Here is a 22,403-nt window from a genome sequence, read left to right as displayed (position 1 = left end):
CTTTTACTAGAGTCGTCGCTAGATGGCGCCACCTCAAGTGTCAGCTGATAGCAGATTTGGATTCGCCATGTCAGATTACCTAATATGGTACCACTTTTATGTCTCCAAAGGCCTCCTTTTAACAAATCCCCCAGAAGCAGAAAATGAAGAAGAAGGCAGGCCAGTCACTGACCTGCTGGCTATCGCCGATGGTAAAAAAGACAGGAGAGAGAAAGGAGGGGACTGTCTGCCCCGTCTGCCCACAATATTTTTCTTACATGTTAGCAGCAAACATTCCCAGTAAACATAGGGCAATATTTTGTCTAATGTGAAGAAAAACATGAACTTTAACGAACACGATCTATTATGTCTGTCTGATTAGCCTTGAACTGTCACCACTAAAAATTTATGAGCTGAATATTGCAAGGATATTAAACATTTTACGAGGCGGTCACTGCAAAATTCAGTAATATTTATTCCAAAATAATCTCTAACCATTTCTTGCACAGTTTTTTCTTGATATCAACCTATAATGTAGTTTATGATCAGCTACGCATCGTCTTGTACTGGGAAATAAAATAATTATGTCTGGTAAGGTGTTGTGTCTGGGTAAGTAATAAAGTGTTCCAGATGTTCATAATTCTGTGCTACCTGCCCGTGTTCAAGACGATTCCAGTATTTATTCCCTGCTGACCCCAGACGATTTTATTCAGTTGAGATTGAGTCATAGGAGCCTGAGTGTTAAATAGACGATATTTTTTTTTCGGAGGCATAATCGTTCTATATTGGAAGGTTCGACTGCAAAGCTAAAAAATGGATTTATATTTTTATTCGTTGCCTGACAAAAGGTGAAGGAAAATTCGAGTGGAGAAAGAGAAAGACGAACAAATGTCTAAATCAGGTTATATACTTCACAGACTGACCTGAGAGAGAGAGAGAGAGAGAGAGAGTCAGGAAGAGCTATGGATGAGAGAGAGAGAAAAAGAAAAAGGAAATTGATGACAGGCAGGAAGGAGGGAGTATGCAAGGGAGAGAAGAGGAGAGAATATGGAGAGAAGGACGTAGAGGAAGGAATGAGAGAGGGGAGAGAAAAGAGGAAGGAGGGAGAATGGAAAGAAAGGAAGAATGGGGGAAAGGAAAAGAGAAAATAAGCTGAGTGGAGAAGAGGAGAGAGAATGGAAGGAAGAGAGAGGAAGGGAAGTAAAGAAGGAAGGAGAAGGAGTAAAGAGGAAGAAGAAAAAAGAAGGATCAAAAGAGTAAATGAAGAAATGAATTTTGATATTAAGAGTAAGTAGAGGAGAGAAGGAAGAAGGAAGAGACAAGGGAAATGAGACTGAAAAAACAAATAAAAAGTCCATTTCTTTATGAAGGTATGATTTTCCCTTATCCCCTCTTCCCTTCCTCCCTCCCCACTTCACCTACACTTCTCTTTCCCTCCCTTTGCTTTCTTACTTTTCCTCGTTTCCTCCCTCCTCACTCTACACGCCATTGTCCTGTATTTATATCTGAAGAGGGTCCAGGTGGGGCCGAAACTGTTTTAACATCATAACAAACGGAACTTCAGTATGTGGGTATATTTTTCCTTCTCTCCTTCCCCATCCTTTCTCTCCTTCCCCATCCTTTCTCTCTCTCTCTCTCTCTCTCTCTCTCTCTCTCTCTCTCTCTGCCAAAACTGCTGTAACCTTAAAATATACACACTCTTAGAATGAGGGTATTATTGCTTACTCAGTTACTCAAACAGCAACACTAAAACGACAAACGAATACAGTTACACCTTCACAAAGATATCGTCATTTCAACCTCATTTTTGGAACCTGTATGCAGTAACAATCTCGCAACATACATGCAATTACATTCTTGCAGCCAAAACAGTATACAGTGACTCATTTTTGCAACCTACATACAATGATTTATACATGGCTTATTCTTGCAACTTGTGTAGAGTAACCTAGGACAGGTGTTTCCTAGGGACAGAGTTAACCCTTTACTGCCTAAGGTTGCTGGGTATAGGATTTTGCTGCAAGGGTTCAGCGTACCTAGCGTACCGCCCTTCACCTGCAGCTCATAGTCACCAAATCACTGGTTCATATTTTAGAGGGTCCTCCCTTGATAAACACCCACTTCCTGTTTAGACTGAGGACAATGCACCCCACCTGATGGAAGGAGAGAATTTTTATCCCTTGTGAGTAAGAGAGGTTATTTAAGCCAATCAGCATAAGGACGTCATTTGTTACTACATTCTTGCTGTCTCTTGATGATTTTACTAATTTAGGGGAAGTTCCGAATGGGAGGGGTGAGATACAGCCTTCATTAACCCTTAACAATACCCTTAACAAAACCACATAGCTTTCTTAGGCAGGATACAAGTGTCTGCGAGTAACAAGAATAAAACATTAAAGACATTTTTGCAATGAAGGGATTAATCCGAACGAAACTGCACTGTAGAAGCCAGAGCCAAGAAAAGGGCAACATGGCAGTGAATGAGCCCGCAAAGCACTTATAAAAATCAATCACTTGAAGACACATCCTCATCGACCAGTGCAAAGGGAGCAGGTCGAGTGGCAAAACGCATGACCTAAATTCCGCCTCACTGTGATAACTGCAGGCAGAGAGACAGACACAAAGACAGAAAGGCAGGCAGACAAGCAGACAGACAGACAGATAGAAGGATGACACGACACAGATCAACAAACAGCTATACAAGAGCATCATTATGAGTGAAAATTATGAGTAACTGTAGGGAAGAGAGGAAAGAAGGAAGGGTGAATGAACCTAATTTAAGAGGGAAGTTGATTGATACTGCGAACCTGACAGACAAACAGGATGATTACTCGACACAGATCCACAAACAGCTTTACGAGAGCGTTAGAGTGAGCGTCAGAGTGAGTGAGAAGAATGAGGTAACGGGAAGGAAGAGAGAAACGACGGAAATGAACCTCATGTATGAAGTAGGTCGATTTTTTTTTACAGAAGAGAGACAAATTGGATACAGGAAAGAGAGGGCATGATTTTACCTCCTGCAAGCGACTGAAACATGTATGAAGTTTATTTTAAAAGGAGGTTGCTTTATGAAGACAAGAGATGAAAATTATGGCGAGTTATGGTTACGAAAGACGAAAATCAGCTTGCTTTATGGTGACGAAAGACAAGTACGCTGCTTTATGGCAACGAAGGATGAAACGTTGCCTGCCTAATGGTGACGAAAGACTAAAAGTAGGTTGCTTTAGAATGACGAAAGACGAGGTTGCACTGTGATGACGAAAGACGAAAAGTAACTTGCTTTATGATGACGAAAGACGAGGTGTAGAAAAGAATGTCGGGAAATACCTTTAACTCTACTGTGTGATTTTCCCTTTTTTTTTTTTTTTTCTTGACAGTGCAGAAGACAGACGCTCCTGCAATTCAAAAAACGCGGCCAGAATCAAGAGGATAGCCTGGAAACGCCTATAGTCCTGTCACCTTACCTCGGTTCAGATTTTTTTTCCATTTTGCAGATTATTTCACACAGGTCAGAGGCAGAATAAGACAATACTGTGGCTCTACATCCTTTTCGTGGCACTCCTTCATGACTAATATCGTATTCTAGCGCTAATCTCTTGCTGCAACTCAGTATTCAAGATGGCGAGATGGCGATTTTAGGCCAAGTTAGAATAAAAAGGATAAAGTCAGCCGTTCAAATTCTCGTTTCGGCTTGTATGACTCCAAGGCCGACAGTTCGACTTTCTTTCTTTGTAGTGAAAAAGATAGAAAAATTTTTATTCAGGTTAGGGGAGTCCTCTAGTAGCAATTGGGGTTAAAAAAAAAAAAGTGATTTATGCAGAGAATGGAAGTGTAAAACAAAGTGCGAGGATATGGATTTAAATCTGGGGAAACTCAAGGTTAAGGAAAGGGATATGGAAGATAAGGGGGAGAGAGAGGTAGAGACAGGAGGGTAGGACTGGTCATGGAGGGAGGGGAGGGCTAGGGAGGGGGAGGGAGGAAGCGACGAGAAGTGAACAGATGGAAGAGGTGATGAGGGGAGGGAGAGGTGAAGGAAGAAAGGGAGGAAGGTGGGAAGAGATTGGTAAGGAATTGTACACATGTATGTATCTACGTATGAATGTATGTATGAGTGTAATGTAGTATTGTGATTAATCTGATATAGGGGAACATCTATACTACATACAGTCAAACCCTACTGACGGATGCTAAAGGACGATCCGCAGGGCCAAAAAATACCACTTATAATGCTGGAGAAGTGGCCCTCCCCCACCCACTACTTCATGCACGGATATGGGTTTGGATGACTTGGAGCTTAGGCGTGAAGCAGCATGTGGAAAAAATGTTATTGTAGTGGTTGTGTCTGTGGCTGGGAGAGTACATGTTTACTAAAAATGTATTACTGTAGTGATTGAGTCTGTGATTGAAAGAGTACATGTTTACTAAAGGAAGCAGTACAAGGTGAGAACACATGACACTACTGCATCCTGTGTAAATGTCTCTCCCGGGTTGGACTGAAGCAGAGACTGGATGATTGGTAGACGGAGGCGCTACTGATTCGACCACCGAAAGCCCCCTCGTACACTATATATGGCAGACCCGGCGAGCCAATGAATAGATGGCGACAAAGTGGCCAGTGTCTAAGAAGCTGACTTGGCATAATATGAAGTAGTCAACTGAAGTGCTTTACAAGAGCTACTTAAGTGTGACGAAGGGTAGCAGTTTTATCCTTGAAGACCTTAACCCATTCAGTATGAGTACGTCTTGTTACATTCTTGTTACCGATGTATTTAGCTTAGAGGAGATTTTTAGTAAGAAAGGATTGGTTTAAAAAGGGGAATTGTGGAGAGAGAGAGAGAGAGAGAGAGACAGACAGACAGACAGACAGACAGACAGACAGAGACAGACAGACAGACAGACAGAGACAGACAGACAGACAGACAGACAGAGACAGACACAAACATTGAGAGAGAGAGGAGAGAAACAGACAGACAGACAAAATAAAGTGGATAAAAAAAAAATCGGTCAATGAAAGGAGCATTACACAAAAAAGTGATAAGCATTCAGGGACAAGAAGGAAAGGTGAAGGGAGGGAGAAAATGAAGGGGAAAATGAAGAAGGGGCGAAAGGAATGAATGAGCGATTTGTGAGAGGGAAGGAGTGCTGAAAAGGGAGTAAAAATTTAGGGGTGCAGGGTGAAGGGGTGGTGAGGATAGGGAATTGTGAGAGGAGGGAGGGAGTGGTAAGGGTGAGATGGAGGAACATGTGGGGAAATGGAAGGAATATCGAAGGGGACGAAGGGAGGAAGTAGGGATCTGAGGAAGGGAGGAAGCAGGGATGTGATGAAGAGAGGCAGTAGGGATGTGATGAAGGGAGGATGTAGGGATGCGTGAGGAAGGGAGACTGGTGAGGGAAGGGAAGGAGGAAGAGTACACCAGTATTACAATGGTGAGAGGATGAGAAGGAGGGTATGGAGAGAATGAGGGGAAGATGGAGGAGGAGGGTAGTGGTGGGGGTAGAGGGGGTAGAAAGGGTGAGAAGAAAGAAGAAAGGAAGGGAGGAGAAAAAGGGGAGAATGAAGGGGAAGGAGGGAAGTAGTATTACTGTCCCAGTGAGAGCAGGAGGAAGGTTGTAGTGAGGCAGAGAAGGGGAGTGGTGACGGGAGGGGAAAAGGGAGAATGGTGAGGGGATAGAGGGAACAGTGAAGGGAGAGGGGAAGTGATGAAAGGAGAGGGGTTCGTGATGAGGGGATGGAGGGAAAAATGAAGGCGGAGGAGGAGGACAGGAAGAAGGTAGTAATGAAGGTGAGGGGATGTGGAAGGAAGAATGCATGCTTATGGGGAGGGGAGTAGTGGTGAGGAGAATGGAGAGGGTGGTAGTGAGGGATGGGGACAGGGACAGTTGTGAGGGGAGGGGAGAGAGGGAAGTAGTGGGGAGGAAAGTGGGTATGGTGAGGAGGAGGGTGGCTTGCAGTGCCGCGTCCAGAAGTCCTCCATAGCCAACAAGAGGGTGGCGTGAGAGTCTTTGTGTGAACCACCTCTCTCACCCATTGATCTGAAGGAGACGCTCAAGAAGGGTAGAATTCGGACCTTGAGGACAGTGTAGGAGACAGACCCCTGGGACAATTACGACACAACCTGAATGCAAAATAACACACACACACACACACACACACACACACACACACACACACACACAAAAGACGAGAAACTAAACAGGAAGAATGGAAAAAAGGAGAATAATGTCCCTCTTCCTTACTCTTCCATCCCTTATCGTTCCCGCCTCCTTCGTTCCCCCAGCTCCACCATTACCTCCATCTCTCCATCACCACCACAACATCCACCACTATCACGATAATCTCCACCAAGTCCCTCCCTTCATCACAGCTCCCCATCACCATCACCACCTCCACACTCCCATCACGATCGCCACCACCATCTGTTACTATCTCCCTTTCTCCATCATTACCACCACACCCCCATCACCACAGTCATCACCATCACAACCCATAGTTACCACCGTCACGATTATCACCACCAATTGTTATTATTCCTCTCATTCTCCATCATCCTCCCCCATCACCCACTACTACCATCACCACCACCATCACAATCATCACCGCCACCGCCCACCATCCTTACCATCCTCTTCCCTTCATCATCATCCCCCCACCACCATCACCAACCCCCATCAGCATCACAACCATTCCTCACCACCATCATTCCTCACCACTCCTTCCCCACCATCACCACAACCACAATCACAATCACCAGCGTCACCAGCTGTTACCATCTTCTCCTCTTCTTCATCATCCCACCACCACCACCAACCCCCATAACCACCACCACCATCACCACCACCATTCCTCATCACCCTGCTTTCCCCTCCACCACCACCACTACTTCCACCCCACCACCACCACCACCACTCTGTCATGGGGGAGAGAAAGACCTGTATCGTATCAGCCTCATAAATATCTACCAAAATATCTTCTTCGTGGACTGATATGGCCTGGGTTCAATGACGCTCGACTTTTTTGCATTTCGGGATGTGTATTTGCGAGAGACGGAAGGAATCAAGTCATCATCATCATCATCATCACCATCGTCATTAGTAGCGTCTTAGTAACCATCTTCTTCTTCATCTTCTTCTTCTTCTTCTTGCTCCTCCTTCTCCTCCTCCTCCTCCTCCTCCTCCTCCTCCTCCTCCTCCTCCTCCTCCTCTTCTTCTTCTTCTTCTTCTTACCTGGGGATGCTCACAACTACAAGAATCACAGTTCAGTCTTGGGCCGGTCAGACCATTAGGCACAGTTTGTTTCCTCTCTCCTCTTCATCCAGCACTACATCTGAGGACCTGGACACTATTATGGGTCTTGTTCTAGGTGAAAGTTAGCATGTAGAAAAATTTAGTGACTTTTTTTTTAATGACTCGTGTAGTCTAAAAGTATAATCCAAGTATTATTATTATTACTATTACTATTATTATTATTATTATTATCATTATTATTTTTATAATTATTATTATTATTATTATTATTATTATTATTATTACCGATACTATTATTATTATCAGTGTTAGTAGTAGTAGTAGTAGTAGTAGTAATAGGCCTAGTGTAGTAGCAGCAGTAGTAGTAGTAGTAGTACAGTAGCAATAAACTAGGCAACAATGGATCTCTGCTCTATAAATATGATTGTTATGATAAAGGGGAAAGAATGGCGTATCCTCTTCAAGCTATTGATGGTGGTGGTGGTGGTGGTGGTGGTGGTGGTGGTGGTGATGATGATGATGATGATGATGATGATGATGATGATGATGATGATGATGATGATGGTGGTGGTGGTGGTGGTGGCGATCAGTGTTATGATGATGATTTCGATAATGATGATAATGATAAAATAAAATAAAGCAGTCTAATGGGTCCCTATGTCGTAGTAAAAATGCCGAGGAAGATGACGAAGCTAATGACACTACTGTTGATTATGATGATGGCAATGATGATAAGAATATAATGGGTCAGAGTATGATACCTATGACGATGATGATGGCACTGATAGCGATTTTCATGAAGACGATTATGACGATGATAATACAGATATACAGTGAGAGAGAGAGAGAGAGAGAGAGAGAGAGAGAGAGATGGATAGATAGATTGACAGATAGATAGATACATAGATAAAAGTCCACACTGTAATGGTTCCCTGTAATAATGTTGTGTATAAAGAAGAGAAGGTTAAGGTCTCGAGTGTGCTATTGACCCGCCAGGCCTTCCCCCTCACCATTCTGATCAGGGTCGATACCTTATTAGCTGAAGCATGCCAGGGATGAGGGCGATGGGGGAGGGGATGGGGGAGGGAGAAGAAGGGATGGGGGGGAGGGGAAGAAGGTATGGGGTGGGAAGGAGACCAGGAGAGGAATGATCAGGAGGCGTAGGGCGAGGGGTGAGGGGATGGGGCGCGAGATGAGATGAAGGGATAGGGAGGAGAGGGGTAGAAGAAATGAGGTGGGGAGGGGACGGGGAGAGGAATGATCAGGAGGTATAGAGCAATGGGTGAGGGGATGGGGGAGGGAGATGAGATGAAGGGATGGGGAGGAGAGGGGATGAAGGTATGGGGTGGGGAAGGGACGGGAAGAGGAATGATCAGGAGGTGTGGGGTTAGGGGAGACAGAGGGATGAGGAAAGAGGAGAGGATGAGAGATGGATGGGAATTGGGAAGGGAGATGAGACGAAGGGATGGGGAGAGGTGGCGTAGAAGGAATGGGGAGAGGGACATGGGGTAGGGATGGGGAGAGAGGGATGGAGTAGGGATGAGTTAGGAAGAAGGAAGACGAGTGTGAGAGTGTGGGGAGATAGAGATGGATGAGGGGATTACAGTGAGGGATGGATGGAGGAAGCACGGATGAGGGAGATGAGGTGAGGTGAGGGAGGAAAGAAAGACTAAAGATTGAATGAGGTGAATGGGAGAGGGTGGGGAAGGAAGGAAGGAAGGAGGAAGAGGGGGTGAGGGATGAATGAAGTGATGGAGGTGAATGAGACGAGGAGGGGAGGAAGAAAAGTGAATGATGGATGGATGGGGTGAAGGGGGAGAGGGGGGAGGGGTATGTTGGGAGAATGAGATGGATGTGGTGAAGGGGGAGAGGGGGGAGGGGTATGTGGGGAGAATGGGATGGATGAGAGATGGATGGGTGAAAGAGAAAGAGGACTTAATGGAGAGAGGAAGAAAGATGAAGGATGGGTGGACAGGTAGGAATGAGTTAGAGGGAGGAGATGGGTGAGGGATGAGTGAGAGGAAGGAAACAGAGTGGGAGATGAGGATGAGGAGTGAGAGAGTACGAAATTTTGAGTTAGAGGGAGTGGCGAGGATGAGGCGGGCGGATGAGCAGTGAAAATAATTAACGAGAATCCAAATCCCTGAACTGATCCAATCTGAACCATTCCTGGCCTACCAATTCACACTTCTATCTATTTATCTATCTATCTATCTATCTATCTATTGCCAGACGCCTTAATCCCATACAGGGTGGCCACAAACAAATCGTCTCCACGTAGCCCTGTCCAATGCCATTTGGTTGTCCTTCCTCCAACTCACCCCTCCCTCTCAATCATATATACCTCCACTTCATCCCTCCATCTCCTTCTTGGTGTCCTCTTCCTCCCCTCCCTCTCCACCTCAGTCACATACACTCTTCTAGGCAGTCTCTCACTCTCCATCCTCTCCACATGGCCAAACCATCTCACAGTTTTTCTCTTAACACTTCCAGCCACATCCACATCAACACTACACCTCAGAGTCGCCACAGCCTACTAAACCTTTCCCTTCAGTACAATGGCGTCTTCGATACTCTTTTTACTCTAACTTGGCCTAAAGTAGCCGTCTTTAGATCTTGAATACTAAATTGTGAGAACAGACTGAATGCTAGAATATGATGTTAGTCACGAAGAAGTGCTATGGAAAAGACGTAGAGCTGTAGTATTGTCTTTTTTTGCCACTGAGCTACGTAAAACAAGCTCCCAGAGGTCTAAAATTTGTGCCAAGATAAAGTGAAAACAGTATAGTATATTCCTGCTACCTTCAAGCGATTTTATTCAGCTTATTCATTCATTTATTTATTTGTTTATTTATCTCTTTATCTGACTGGTGGAGTTAGCTGTGCCGTCGCCAACGTTTTCACAACCAGGGGGTTCTTCTAAGCTCACTTAAATCGTCTGACAGTAATAAAAATCAACTTTGTAAAACGTCATCTTAGTTACGGGTTATTGGAGATGATTTATATCCCCTTTACTATGGGCGATCTCTCCTGAGCTGAGTGGAATTGTTTTGAGTTAGCAAGGACAGGCAGTATGAGGCATAGAGTGGGGATGAGGCAGAAAGCGGGGATAAGGAAGAAGGAGGGAGGTATAGGCAGGGACTGTGAGGGCAGGTGTGGTGAGGGTTAGGCGGGTGTGAGTGTGGATGAGGAAGGTGTCGTGAAGGTAAGGCAGATGTGGTAAGGGTGTGGAAGGTGTGTAGGCTAAGGTGAGGCAGATGTGAGGGTAAGAGTGAGACAGATGTGACAAGACTGAGGCAGGTGTGGGTGTGAAACTGAGACAGGTATAAGGCTTAGGACAGGCAGGTGTGGGGATGAAGATGAAGTAGGTGTGAAAAGAATGGGGCAGGTGTTGGAGTGAGGGTGGGGGAGGCAGGTGAGGGGGAGGCAGGTGCGACAGTGAGGGACGTGATGGTGGTGGTGGTGGTGGTGATGGAGGTGGTGGTGGTGATGGTGTTGTGGTGTGAGGTGACAGGACACATCAAGGAGCCTGTCTGGGCAACAAAGACGCCCTCTCACCCACTTCATTACGCCCACATCAAAGACAAGATTATGCCAGGTCGCCTGGGACGTCCAGGTAAAGGAGGAAACACGAAAATGAAGACAAAAAGCGACAGGAAGACAAATAAAACCAGTTAAGAAGGAAACAAATATGAAGGAAATGTGATAGGAAAACAGATTCACTACAGGCCAGGCAGAGAAAGGAACAGAAATATGAAGGGAAAAGGTGAGAGGAACACGGTAATGAACAGGGTGAATTGGAGGTAGAAAAATTTACTACACTAAGATTTCTCACTATCCTGCATCAAGAGGATTCATTACACCCACATCAAAAGGGATATATGTTGAGAATACCAAATGGGAATGGTGAATTACAAGAGAGGAAGATAAAGTCACTTCACTAATATCATGCACAAAACTAAGATCAGTCGCTCAATTAACATTATACATTACACTCATGTACTCGTATGTGTGTATGTGTGGGTATGTAGCTTGTGTGTACCTGTATAAGTATGTGCATCAGCGTATCTATCTACCTATCTATCTATTTATTTATATATATGTGTGCTATGTATCTATCTGTTCATATATATATATATATATATATATATATATATATATATATATATATATATATATATATATATATATATATATATATATATATATATCCATCATCCAATCCTACGTTGCCCCATGAGGAGCGTAAGAGCCCGGGGCTAGGCACTTGGTCCTGACATTTAAGATGAGAGTGACTAGCCTCACTCATCCCTGAGTGGCATTACGTGAGCAATAAACCCCAACCATCCCTTGGATATAAACCTTCACCGGCTCAATCCGCTTGGAGCACAATCATTACCCACTAAACCACGAGGCGCCAAAATTTGGTTATATGGTTACCACCCAGCGTAGTAAATGGTTTCCTGGTGTACAGGAAACCATTTGGCTTGTCACTCAGTGTAGAGTCACCCACGGGCAGAAGGAATAGGAAAGAATGAAGGAATGAAAGACAGAAGAGGGAATGTAAAGTCACCCGCAAGCAGCAAGACGAGGAAAGAATGAAGGAAAGAAAGACAGAAGAAGATGGAAGGAAAGAAGGATGGAGGAGAGGACAGGGCAGTCACCCGAGAGTAGCACTACATTGAGCGAGTGGATGGTAAGCGCCCCCACCTACCACAATATATATATATATATATATATATATATATATATATATATATATATGTGTGTGTGTGTGTGTGTGTGTGTTTGTGTAATTATGTATGTGTGCATGGTTGATGTGTGTACGTAGAGCACGTTACGTAACTAAGGGTACACAGACACAAATATAAAGTACACAAAGGTAGGACTTAAGGTATCTCCAGTTAAATAAGCCAGAGGGTAGAGTCAACACCTTAGTCTCTTACCTGCCTTCCATAATTTATTAGCCCATTCACTCCCACTGCATTCATTCACCCATCCCCAACTAGAAATCTTTAAGGTCAATAAAAATCGTCTGGAAAAGGCAAGAAAAAGCTAAGAAATACACAGCAGGATTGAGAAAGAATTAATGTCTTTATTCTGGCTGACAAAAGACGATTTCCTTCAGCCTGGGAAACACACACCCGGGTTCAGTGAGTCACCCCTTCACCCCGACGGCCTTCTATATTTTTTTTCTTGATAGTTCAGACGATTTTCTTCAGCTAAGGAGAGACGCTTCGATTTAGAGGGATTAGATCAAGGCTCGTTCTCGCATAGGGTAAGGAAGCTCCCTAACACCTCTTCCTTTGCTATTTATTTTTGGGCATAACTGGTACATATCCTTTTGTACGTTATTTATGCTGGATGGCGATGTTGGAAGGATTTATATAACACAGAAAAGGACAGTAAGGTGTAGGCCTAATAAGCAAAATAAATCACTTTGGAAAAGGTGTTAGGGAGCTTCCTGAATCGACAGGGATATTGGCCAAATGATACCAAGTCGTAGTATAAATGACCTAGAGTTCGTAACATTTCATCCCTGGTGATTTATTTTATACATTACGCCTTAACACCGTCTTTTATGTTATTTATGCAGTTTTAATATCGATACAATTTGCTTCAATAAAATACAAATGCAGATCGAGCAATAACGTGCAAACTAAATCGCTAACGAGGACGTGTTGAGAAATCCCCATATCCTCATAAAACATAACTCTAATTTTTATTTATTTATCGATTTATTTATTTATTTTTGAGGATCCTACATGACATTTTTTCAGTTCACTTTCTATGGAGAGACAAAATCCATACTTTCAAAGTCTCATAAATTTATCATCATCATCATCAACATCATCACCATCATTATCGCCATCGTCATCACCATCACCATCATCATCATCACCATCATCATCATCATCACCATCATCATAATCACCATCATTCCACCATCACCACCATCACCACCACTATCATCATCATTATCATCATCATCATCATCATCACCATCATCACCACCACTATACCACCACCATCATCATCATCATACCACCATCATTATCAGCATCACCATCACCAATACCAGATCATTATCGTCATCACCACCACCACAACCACCACCACCACCACCATCACTACCATATCATCACCACCACCACCACCAAAACCAACACCATCATCATCATCACCATCACTATCAGCATCAGGATCACCATCACCATTACCATATCATCTTTATCATCATCACCACCACCACCATCACTACCACCACCACCACTTTTTTCCCACACACAAGGAAGAGCTAAGGAACGATTCAGAAAAGAAAAAAATAGGAAACTGGGAAAACTCAAAATTTGAACTGTCTCATCTGAAGCCTTAAAAAAAAAAAAAAAAAAAAAAAGTAAGTCGCAAAATAAAGAAAAATGGCCAATAAACTCTTCAAACCAATTACTTTTTTCTTACTCTATTATTGCCATCTAGAGACGATTTGGCCAGGGCGACGTGGAGGCGATTTGTTTGTGGCCACCCCTTGCGGGATTGAGGCGTCTGACAGTAGATAGATGGATAGATGAAGACAATTTTCAACGATGGGAGATGAAAGATATAAGATTCATCCTCTCTCTCTCTCTCTCTCTCTCTCTCTCTCGCTCTCTCTCTCTCTCTCTTTGACCTTGAGCCACAGGTAATGAGGCTGCAGCTCTTTCCTGGCCTTAATTACCAACCATAAACTTTAAAACTGAGTAAAATCGTCCACAGGTAGCAGGAACAAACTATACTCGTTTTACTCTAACTTAGCCCAGATTTTCGTCCTTTTGCAGCTTATTTCACGTCTCTCTCTGGCAGAAAGAGACAATGCGACCGCTCTGTATCAATCCCATAGCACTTCTTTGTGACTAGCATGACAATCTAGCGTCGGTCTACTCTAACAACTCAGCATTCAAGGTAGAGAGATGGCAATTTTAGGCCAAGTTAGAATAAATGGACAATGGTAAACAGAAGGAAGTCTCAGAAAGTCCAATATCTGAGCCTTATAACTGGTCAACAGGCCAAACTTTTGCCTTTACCCTGTGATATTGACATTTGACGAATTAATAACAAACTCGAACTATTCCCTCCTTGCTTGACCTTCAATCCTTCCACCGAGTTTGGTCGTATTCAATTTAAAACTTTTTGAGTAAAAGGCTAGAAAACTCTGATCTTCCCGTGACGTTGCCCTTTGACTGAGTGGTCTCAAAATCGAACATTTTCATCCTTGCCTTACCCTCAACCCTTCCTCCAAGATTCCCTTAAATCGGATCAAAGCTGTTTTAAGTTGACCTTGCCATATGATCTTCACCTTTGACCTATTTTTTCGATAAACTGAGTCAACATCTGGGATGACTCTCAACTCTTCAAAATATTTTCAGCCAAATGCGATCAAAACTGCTTGTGTTATATTGTTCATAGTCTCTCTCTCTCTCTCTCTCTCTCTCTCTCTCTCTCTCTCTCTCTCTCTCTCTCTCTCTCTCTCTCACACACACACACACACACACACACACACACACACACACAGCTTCTTCACAAACCACCACGTTCGAGATAAGAAGCTTTGGTCTCCTGGGTTAAGCCATCGACACCTTCCAGCCATCTCTTCTGTCCAGCTTATCCTCTCCCTTACCACGCCTCTCTCTCCACTGATTTGGGGAGCATCGCATTCTGTGGTGGTCTGGTGGTGTGGTTGTGAAAAGGGATGGTGGTGTGGTGTGGTTGTGAGAAGAGGTGGAGGTGCTGTGGTGTGTGTGTGTGTGTGTGTGTGTGTGTGTGTGTGTGTGTGTGTGTGTGTGTGTGTGTGTGTGTGTGTGTGTGTGTGTGTGTGTGTGTGTGTGTGTGTGTGTGTGTGTGTGTGTGTGTGTGTGTGTGTGTGTGTGTGTGTGTGTGTGTGAGACAGAGAGAGAGAGAGGCCATTACAGCTGGAACGTGAGGCAGGATCTTTCACCCTCGTTGATCCCATGTTGCTGGAAGAGGAACTTTTAAATTAGTCCTCCCTCTTGAATCCCAAATCAGGTCCCCATCTTCTATCACTTCACCCTCATTTTCTTTCCCTTCTCGTTTTTATTACAGAATTTTATGGAACCTGGCTTCAGTTCAATTTTTTTTCCCTGCCTCTGTCTTTTTATTTATTTATTTATTTATGTATTTATTTATTTATTTATTTATCTGTATTTTTATGGAGCATTTTATTGATTCCAATATCAGTTCGCCAAGATTTTAATATCGCTCTCTCCCTCTCGTCCTCGTCGTCGTCGTCCTCCTCCTCCTTCTTTATCTTCTTCAAAGGTATTTATTCACCATTATTTCCAAGATTTCTCTCTCTTTCTGTTGGGGGGGGGGTGACTTTTTCAAAATCTGACAAAACACAAACATCCTTGCGTGTAAAAGCACTCTAGATATTGCCACTACAATGCATGTAAATCTAGGACAAAAGTATTTCTCCCTTCAAACTATAATTTTAAGACTCAGATCATCTGCAACAGACAGACTTACGAGGTGAATATAAAACTTCATCCTTCATGTAACAATATTTGAATATTAAAAAAATATCGAATGCTATTAATATTTCACAAGATCTTCCTTAATTCGCAATATATTAGATACTTTATAAATCGTTCAATGCCCCGAAATACTTTAAATATCAGAGGTTTTTCAATATTTTACGATACACTAACACTTCACAATGCCTTAAAGCTTTACGATCCTTGACTTCTCCCCGGAAAAATGCTCTCCGAAGCTGACCACAAAGAAAAGGAAATAGCAAGAATATAAAGAAAAGAACGTCCTCGGATTGAAAGGGTTCAAGATCAGTTAACAAAGCTACAACTCAAAACATCTGAGCGGTCATCATCAGCATCATCATCACCATCATCATCACTCATCAGCATCATCATCATAACCACCATCATCATCATAACCACCATCATCAGTCATCACCATTATCATCACCATCATCATCATCATCATCACCATCATCATCATCATCATCATGTCAAAATTGCAATGCCTCGGTGATGGGATGCCTCCTGTAACCTCGTCAAAAATAAATCCTGAAGGCTCGTATTTTCGTGACTTTTCTATACCCCTTGTACTCTAACTTGGCCAAAAACTGTCATCTCTCCATCTTCAATACCGACTTGAAACAGTAGATTAGCATTTGACTCTGATGCTAGTCACGAAGAAGCGCTATTAGGAGAATGTAGAGCCTTAGCATTGTCTTCCTCCGCCACTGAGCTACGTGAAATAAGCTGGAAAAGGAAGGAAATCTGGGCCATGTTAAAGTGAAAGAAGAATGGTATTTTATCTCCAGTATTACACCTCAGTACTTTCTTTTTTTTTATGTTTTCTTTATTACCGATGCAGAGTGAATAAGAAATAAGAGAGAATATTATTACTCCATATATAAAATCTGTTTTAGTTCATTCATTTTTACTTGGCCCAGAGCTTCGTCCTTTTGCAGCTTATTTCACGTAACTCAGTGACAGAGAAAGGCAATACTGTGGCTGTTTATCCTTCCCACAGCACTTCTTCGTGACCAGCACCATATGCGTGTTAATCTGTTGTTCTAACTCAGTATTCTAGTTGGAATGATGGATTTTAAGCCAAATTAAAATGAAGAGGATATAGCAGTTGTCGCCGCCTCGAGCTTATCTGGATGTTAACCCAGTGGACTGTAGGCCGATGCTGTCCCTCTTCTGAAGCTCAATATCGTCCTTTCGAGGGGATAAAGCAGATGAGGAGAGTTATCACAACAAGGCAGACTCACAAGCCAGTTATATCAGTGCCACCACATGAAGGTGTCCCTCACTAGCGCCAAATAAGCTGATGAGGAACAGGAGAACTAGATGCTCTGTACTCTCTTACGACAGCGAGATTATATCCTTCTTACTCTACCTTGGCCTAAAACTGCCATCTCTCCATCTTCAGTGCTGAGTTGCAACAACAGATTACCACGCGAATATGATGTTAGTCATGAAGAAGTGCTATAGAGCGGATGTAAAGCCATAGCACAGTCTTCTTCTGCCACTGAGCTACGTTTGCAACATGACGCGGTGCCAAGCTACAGCAAACCCGTCCCCGGCAGTCATTTCAGTGCTGACGTATAAACAAAACAGCATATCTAGTCAAAGATGTCATATATCAAATTTGAAGTAAATCGGATAAAAGTTGATGATTTTATGCCCATTTGAAATTTTAGGCCCGACCCACCTGACACTGACTCCCCGTCAGCTAACTGGGGATGACCCCTTGATGTAATGAGGCATGTTATAGGATGCAGATTTGAAAGATGCACCTTTAGGTTTTGGTTTCATGTCGATATGACGAATGTGAATGGAGTTATGGCGAATAAAAACTATTTTTTTTTTTTTTACATTTTTGGAGGGCCTACAGCCTGGGGCCTCGGCCCAATTTAGCACAAAATTTAATCAGATGATCAGAAGGTCATAGACCATCATCCCTGTAATTCTATTGAAAATCGTAGTAGTTTTCGCGTAAAGCTGTTAGAAGACTGACAGACACACAGACAGACAGACAGACAGAAAGACAGACAGACAGACAGACAGACAGAAAGACAGACAGACAGACAGAAAGACTGACAAATAAACCGAGTGAAAAAACAATACCCGTCCCTGAGCTTCTCCGGGGCGGAATCGGATAAAAAGACGAAAACCTGAGCCAGATTAGGGTAAATGGAGTATAGTCTTCAGCCTCCCTATCATATTCACCAAATAAACATTCCCTCCCTCCCCCACCCCTAGCAGGTCCGTCACATTCACAGCACCACCGTGTTGTACTAAAAGCTTCCTGTCTTGCCCATTTACCAGTGGGAGCTCCTACACCCATACGGCATTAGCGAAGGGACCATTTTTACGCGTCTTGGTAGGCACAGGGTCATATTTTGACGCTATTTAAGACGAGAGAGACCACTTTTTCATGCTTCCTTGGTAGGTTTTAGGTTGTGTTTAAAGACCTGAGAAACCATTTTTGGAGAGAGAGAGAGAGAGAGAGAGAGAGAGAGAGAGAGAGAGAGTTAACCCCTTCAGTGCTGTAACACCGTTCACATTCCTTCTATCACCAGACGATTTTATCCAGCCTACAAAGAGCGTCATAAGGCAGTGATAATACAATGGCCGATTTCACGTTGATTTGGGGTATTTCTTGCATCCTTTTCCTCAGCAATTTATTTCCCACATAATTTATCATTCTGCTGTACGCTAATAATATTTCTTTCTAATAAGCACAATTTTTTGGATCAGTAACACACGAGAGGATACTGAGGTGTAATATGCGGAATAAATCGCTAAGGAAGAGGTGTTACGAGATCCCCAAAGCCGCTAAGACCCATACAGTGACGTAAGCAAGGGTAAGAAGGCTGTGATGGGGGCAGAGAAGTTGTAATGAGGAGGAAGTTACTAAGACCAGGAAAAGTTAGGGCAAGATGATGGCGTTTGCTGAGTGGGGGTAGATGACAAAGAGATTAATGGGTAGATAAACAAATAGATAGGTAGACAGACAGATGAACAGACAGATATATAGACAGATAGATAGATACACAGACAGACAGACAGACAGACAGAGGGGGTACAAGGATTGTTAGTGGTTCTCTATTCCTATCGCCGGTGGTATGCTATGTTCCGTTGGAGTGCTACTGAATGCATCAATATGTATCATAGCTCGTCGATATGATACTGCAATCATTGGGCCGCCTTTGCTTGTGGTACTGTGTCAAGCTTACTAGACTTACTTTACCCTGACTGGCTCTAAAACTCCATCTCTCCATCTTGAATGCTGAGGTGTAATTACAGATTAATACAAGAATATGAAGCTATTCACGAAAATGTGTTAAGGAAACTATACAGCGCTAAAGCACAGTTTTATTCAGCCCATGAATTTCTTGAAATAATCTGCACTAAATAATGTACTAAAATCTGTGACGATTTAGGGTGCAAGAACTATACACCTATGATACAGACGAAGTCTTTCACTTCCATAAATCTAGGTCTCCCCCGTTCGCCCCTCCCATCACAGTATGTATACACCATATACTAATAACTGGTTCAGACTATGTCTTACAACTGCACGCATGCACGCACGCACACACACACACACATACACACACACACACACACACACACACACACACACACACACACACACACACACACACAGACCGACGGTGAAAGTTAAGCCACGGGTTCTCAATTTCATCACTCTACTCCTCGTGTGTTTGTGAATACCATAACCTTAGAACTCAAGCCACCCACTTTTCTCCAATATTTTATGCACTCAGCATGACTGTGGTTAAGGTGATGCCTTCCAATTTTCTTTGTTTAACATACCTCTCCTCCTTCCTTTCCATTGTATAAAGCTTGTGAAAGCTGTATCCAGTAGCCAAACCACCTTTCCCTCATTCAATTGTACACACATACTTGGCCACTGGTGAACGTGAAGCCTATTCGTTTTCAAGGTTCGAGGTCCCCCACTTCCACCTCCCTGCCCCATACCCCCAACGAACAGTGGTTTGTAGATCGGGTATCTCAGCAGCCTGACCATCCTTGGCCCGTGTAAACAGATAACACACCTGTTGCAGAGGTCAGATATATGGGGTTTTAAGGTTACAGGTCCCCCTCTCCCTCATTCTTCCACCCCCTGTACACATCGCAGTTGGTGGACTCTGCACCTTTATAACGAGGATATCTTTTCTTACGTGGACGCGCGCCTTAAACGCATCAGTAAAACAGTTCCATCCCTTTCCATCTGTTCCCCTCTGCACCACAGATTGTGTACCTTGTATCAAACTGGGACACATCTGATTGTGCTATTGACACAAATGATAGGGCCAGAATGTTGATTTTCAAGGTTCTTTGCCCACCCACCCCCTTCTATTTCCCCATCGCCATAGCACAAGACCAACTGTAAAGGCTGAATCTTAGTATCAGTGCTGCCTTTTGTCGTGCAGCTTTGCATAATCAATATGCTTGGGTTAAAGGCAAACTCTATTGAATTACAAAGACCTACGTAACCCCCGTCCTACTCCGTATACCGCACCATGCATTACAGTCTGTAGATGCCTAATCTTCTTAACCATGACACTTTTGGCTGTCGCACTTTACACACAAAATAAGGCCATGGTATAGGCCATGGTAATGCCCAAGACTATGGTTTTCAAGGTTCTGTATCCCTCCACTCATTCAGTATGCCCTCACCCATGCATCACATCTTAAAACTACATCACAGTAACCCGGCCACCTATGGTATTGCAACTTTTTACAAACAATATGCCTATGGTTAGTCCCAGAACGGTATGCAAGGTCCAGTGTTGTATGCAATAGAAAAACTAGTCACATTGTCTGGATAGTCAGCAAATGGATTGAGTCTACTTTTCCCTGGAATGACAATAGCTTCCAAGTCCAAAAACCGTCCGAATGTGTCGGGCAAATTACAGAAGTTATCTTGTTGAGCATGGAAGCATACCGGTACAGTCCTTTCTCTTACCCTTTGACTCATGCCACAGTCCTGATGTTAAAAATCCAGCAAAAAAAATAATAATAATAACAATATATAAATACATAAAGGCGAAGTTACGTTTGATCGAAAATGCTTTGTATACCAACACTTACTTAAAAAATTAATAAATAAAATAAAAGCTATGCCTCTTTAAAAGAACTATGTAAAATGGCATGATCTGTTTAAAAAAAAAAAAAAAAAAGGAATGGCTTTGCTCCAGTGCTGTTCACAACGGGGTGGCGGTTTGCAAAAGGTACCGGCGCCAACTTACCTTTGGGAGTTGTGCTAAGTTTGTCCTTGGCAACAAAAACGTTAATTGCTTGAACTATCATACTTAAGAGTCGATTACATAAAAACAACATCGTATAACCTCAGTCTATGGGGCCAGCAAGAAATCAAGTTACGTTAGACAGGCTTGAAATCGTTTTAAAAATCGTAATAATCGTACTAACCTCATGGTCGGTGGAATCTGCAGGTTGTGGTGGGAGTGGCTGTGTGAGGTCAAGCGAGGTGACCCTACTGATGGACCTGTGTTGACCCGCCCCTCCCCCACTGGTCACCTCCACCACCCTCGCCTGTACGTGGGAGAAGAAGGCATAGATTAATACCGCCTACATGAAGGTCATTAAGGTAGACGTCAATTCTTACAGTCACAGTTTCCCCCTAGAATATATACTGTAGTAGTCAATTTCGTATTCAATTATGTAGGTGGGTGAACAGGGACAGTGGGGAAACAAACTTTGCCTTACAACCTGACCGGCCTGTTAATCAAGGTTTTTCCCAGTTACGTGCTAAATATGCTCACTCCCGTCACTACCTCCCCCGTTCTAACATACAAACACTTACTGAAGGCTGTAAATGAAATGAGGCTTGACGCGGACTTAGACTTACGATAATCCTAAACTCGGGTATTATCACCTGAATAAAATCACCTTGCCTTATCTTAACATATACAGTATATATATATATATATATATATATATATATATATATATATATATATATAGATAGATAGATAGATAGATAGATAGATAGATAGATATAGATATAGATATGGATATAGATAGATAGATAGATATGAGCCCAAACTTGAAATTTTGGTTCCCTGACACCGCATAATGATCGCACTTATATTTTCAAGTTTTTGTATATTCTTAAAAGCTACAGAAAGTGGAATCGACACGTAATTTACGAAGATACCTGGAAAATATGGCCTAGTTACTCCCAAAAGAAGATCCATCCTCATAAATGCCCGCCTCATAGAAAACGTATCCCAACCGCAGAATTATGGAGACACCCAAGGAAATTGAACATGAGCTCCTCTTGTCGGCCACGAATGACACCGGGTTCATGAATGTTTTTGAGGTCAAGGTGCCATCAGAAAGCCACTGTGGGTACGAGATAAAGGTGTCATGTGATCCTGGAATGAGTGCATTTCCTTTAGACCTTACTTTAAACGCTGAGATTGGTAAGGAAAACAAACAAGTTCCCAAATTTTGACAAAGGATAACACCATGAATTAAGTGACCTTGTTGGATTATTCTTGCTGCCTCCAGATGGCTTCATTTACCTTACAGTATACCATTTTGCAGTGAAGGAAGCAGGGGAAACTATATCAAATCACTCTATAATCATACAGTCAC

General features: G+C 43.0%; 1 protein-coding gene across 1 annotated transcript in view; it reads right to left on the bottom strand.

Annotated features, from left to right (window-relative positions):
- Window positions 1–21,305, bottom strand: part of LOC145408971 (cyclic nucleotide-gated channel alpha-3-like) — a 91,304-nt gene extending 69,999 nt beyond the window's left edge. Inside the window, exon 1 of the mRNA XM_080279547.1 lies at window positions 21,213–21,305. The gene's annotated coding sequence lies outside the window, so the exon portion shown is untranslated. The remainder of the gene's footprint in view (window positions 1–21,212) is intronic.
- Between the last annotated feature and the right edge of the window lie 1,098 nt (window positions 21,306–22,403).

The sequence above is a fragment of the Coenobita brevimanus genome, chromosome 79 (assembly GCF_032717465.1).
Source record: "Coenobita brevimanus isolate Jiangsu-jjx chromosome 79, ASM3271746v2, whole genome shotgun sequence".
NCBI lineage: Eukaryota > Metazoa > Arthropoda > Malacostraca > Decapoda > Coenobitidae > Coenobita > Coenobita brevimanus.
The sequence above is the reverse complement of the archived record's forward strand: the minus strand, read 5'-3'. Positions and strand labels throughout refer to the sequence as shown.